Source organism: Octopus bimaculoides, chromosome 25 (genome assembly GCF_001194135.2).
Source record: "Octopus bimaculoides isolate UCB-OBI-ISO-001 chromosome 25, ASM119413v2, whole genome shotgun sequence".
Taxonomy (NCBI): Eukaryota; Metazoa; Mollusca; class Cephalopoda; order Octopoda; family Octopodidae; genus Octopus; species Octopus bimaculoides.
The window spans coordinates 32,211,589-32,215,463 of NC_069005.1; the positions used below are offsets into that span (position 1 = coordinate 32,211,589).

At 41.1% G+C, this 3,875-nt stretch overlaps 1 protein-coding gene across 1 annotated transcript in view; it reads right to left on the reverse strand.

Annotated features, from left to right (window-relative positions):
* Nucleotides 1-2,186, reverse strand: part of LOC106870280 (leucine-rich repeat and fibronectin type-III domain-containing protein 4) — a 10,112-nt gene extending 7,926 nt beyond the window's left edge. The window contains exon 1 of the mRNA XM_014916300.2: nt 2,107-2,186. The gene's annotated coding sequence lies outside the window, so the exon portion shown is untranslated. The remainder of the gene's footprint in view (nt 1-2,106) is intronic.
* Between the last annotated feature and the right edge of the window lie 1,689 nt (nt 2,187-3,875).

Sequence of the window (3,875 nt, forward strand, 5' to 3'; positions counted from 1 at the left end):
GGGGGGGGGGGGTCTGGCCAGAATGTGGGAGTTATTTATACACACTGGTATCTCTCATCTCAGACTGCTTTAAGTGCATATATTAATTTTGGTTTCAAATTTTGGCAACAAGGCCAGCAATTTTAGGGGGAAGTGGTGGTGGGGGTAGTCGATTGCATCCCACCCACCTACCCACCATGCTCAACTGGTATTTCATTTTATTGACCCACTGAAAGAATGAAAAGCAAAGTCAACCTTGGCAGGATTTGAACTCAGAATGTAAAAGCAGAAGAAATGCTGCCAAGCATTTTGTCCAGTGTGCTAATGATTCCGCCAGCTCACCAATAATAATAATAATAATAATAATAATCCTCTTCCAGTTCTATATTTAAGAGATAAAGAATTATGTTCATTATTTACATTTGACGGATACTTGTCCTCATCTTGTTTGTTGTTAACACAACATTTCAGTTGATATACCCACCCAGGTGTCTTCATCAGGTGTCTTGGGGATGAGAACCCAGGTTAGAAATTTCCCCCAAAACACTCGATGAAGGTTGGAGGGTATATCAGCCGAAACGTTGTGTTAACAACAAACAAGATGAGGACAAATATCTGTCAAATGTAAATAATGTAAATAATTCTTTTCACTAGAAGCACAAGGCCTCGAATTTGGGAGAAGGGATTAAGTTGATTACATCGATCCTGGTGCATAGCTGGTACTAATTTTATCGACCACAAAAGGATGAAAGGCAAAGTCGACCTCGGTGGAATTTGAACTCAGAACATAAAGACAGATGAAATACCTCTAAGCTAAGATACAGACTATTCAACGTTATTATATCACTGCCATTAGAAATGATGTTTTAATTACAGATACAGAATATAGACTTATTATTACATCGTTATGACTTGTTTAATTAAAGACACAGAATACACACTTACATTGTTATCGTTATAAATGTTGTTTAATTAAAGATATGGAATGCAAAACATTACATCATTATGACTCTTAATTAAAGACATGGGATATGCAACATCACATCGTTATGACTGCCGCTTGATTAAAAAAAACAGAATAAACAGATTTAAAGGTTAATCCCATGAATACTAAGGCCACCAAAGAAATCTCAATACAGTCACTTGATCTGCTAGAAAAAGCAGCCAAGTTCCAATCGAATCACAGCCTACTGCTTTTTGTTTTTTAAGAAAAAATAAAAAGAAGGACACATTGAATAATAAAGGCGAACAGTCATGGTTGGAATTCTTCTGATCAAAATTAGACCAGGTTTAACCAACTTGCAATCATTTACCATTGTCTGAGAGAGAAACTATGGTTCGACAGGTTAGAGTGGAACCGAAGTTGGTGATGATGGTCAGATGAGGAAACTTTCAAATGTCTTCGCTATGTTATTTCTGAGATCTTTAAATTCTATGACCCACATCTTCTTTAGGGGTGGGCATGGGCACCCCATGTCAATGTCGTCTCCTTCATTGGACACGAAACTCGGCTTGCAAAGCCCTGTTGGGGCAAGCAAAAGCGAAATCGCGATGGCACCTGTGCCCAGCGTCGCCTTCCTGGCACTTGTGCCGGTGGCATGTGTAAAGACATTTGAGCGAGATTGTTGCCAGTGCCGCTGGACTGGCTCCTGTGCAGGTGGCATGTAAAATACACCATTCTGAGCATGGCTGTTGACAGTACCACCTGACTGGCCTTCATGCCGGTGGCACGTAAAAACACCCACTACACTCTCTGAGTGGTTGGCCTTAGGAAGGGCATCCAGCTGTAGAAACTCTGCCAAATCAGATTGGAGCCTGGTGTAGCCATCTGGTTCACCAGTCCTCAGTCAAATCGTCCAACCCATGCTAGCATGGAAAATGGATGTTAAACAATGATGATGATGATTGTAGGGTAAGTATGAGAAGCATGATGTGGCCACTTTGAGCATAAAACAAGTAAAATATATTTTGGCTGAACGTGGCTGGTTTGAATGATAGGGGGTTAAGCACCAGCCCTCCCCATCGCCACTGCCACACTCAACAGGATCTACGACAAGATGGTTAATGCAGTTAAATGGTTAATATGGGTTAATATGGTTAAGCAATTATTAAAAATAATTAACTTACAGGATAAATAATGAGGTTCACTTTTGATGGCTGAAACATCTTCAAACGATGTGGAGAACCTGTACAACAAGAAATAAATGCAGAAATCCAATTAAAAAATCATATTTTATTATATCAACTATTTTTTATTAAAAAATGAGTAAATATTTAACCCTTTTGATAGCAACCCACTTCAAATTGGTCCTAAAATAAAAAAAAAATTCCTGTTTTAATGTGATGTGACATGTAAAAGGCACCCACTACCCTCTCGGAGTGGTTGGTCTCAGGAAGAACATCCATCTGTAGAAACCAAATGCCAAATTAGATTGGTACCTGGTGCAGCTCTCCGACTTAGCAGTTCCAGTCAAACTGTCTGACCGACGCCAGCATGGAAAACGGATGCTTAATGATGATGATATATATATATATATATATATATGTATGTATACACACACACGTGCGCATGCATACGCACACATGAATGTATATGAAATTGTGTGCATGTGTGGCTACATCTATGTCTGTCCGCTACAACTGCTTGACAGCAAGTGTTGGTTCGTTTACATCCTTACAACTTAGCAGTCGAGCGAAAGAAATCAATAGACTACGAACAAGGATTAAAAAAAAAAAAGTAAGTACTGGCATCAATCTGTTTGACGAAAATCTCTCCGAGGCAGTACCCCAGCATGGCCACAGCGGAAGGCAGACAAAGGATAGTTTATCGCAGAGCCAGACAGAAAGCCTTTTCTATATCTCTCTGTCTCTGTTATGAAATATTCTTCTTACCGCCCAGAATGTGCATGTGCATAATGGGTGCACTGTTATGGACGCATACGGCAAGCGCTGTAATATCAGTTATGAAATGACCTTACAGTAAAACATCACCCCCACCACCACAACACACACCACTGCCAACTACCACCCACACATAAAATAAAGATAAACTTACTACTGGCTCAATAAGGCCGAGAGAGAGGGGGGGGAGATGGAAGAGAGAGGGGGGGAAGCTGCTCATCCGATAGGATTACACGACAGAAAATGTTAATAGGACAGTAAATGTCACGACAAAGAAAACAACATTACCGAGCTGATGGGGTGGGTGTGAGGGGTGGAGACAGTGTGGTCATTATCAGCTAGAAATAGCAGCCATATCCCTCCCTCTCTCAGATCATATTCCTTTCTGGCTCAGAAAGAAAACAGAGGTTACATTGGATAATGGTGGTCCTGGTCCTAGAGTGGGGATGGTTATTCCAGTGACGAGGAAGTGAAAACTGTAGTGAAGAAGTGGCTCAAAGAACAGTCAACAAAATTTTACGGAGCAGGGATACATGCACTCATTCGAAGGTGGAACTTTGCTATTGAGAGAAACGGTGACTATGTTGAGAAGTAGAGATGTGATCCACAGAGGACCAGCTTCATTTTGATGTATGATACATGTTCCTGTGTTGGTAATTATACCTGTCCTAAACAAAATGGCATTACTCTTTGACTCACCCTCGTACTTCCAGCACTAGGAAGATTGTTTCATACAAGAAGACTAAACTGCCCCCTTTCTCTTGTGTCAGTGCTTATTTGGGATCATGCCCTGTCACCTTTTCTACAGACATGTGATGCCACATCCCTCCGAGTTTCCAAACACCGAGACCAAGCCACAGACGTGAGGATGACACATGAATCCCAATTTCTACATCTTCCAGTTTCAGAAGCTCAGCTATGTGTCTTGGGTGCTACACTTCCTCTTCGAAATGCCCCAGCATGGCCACAGCCTTAGAGCAGGAACACACAAAAGA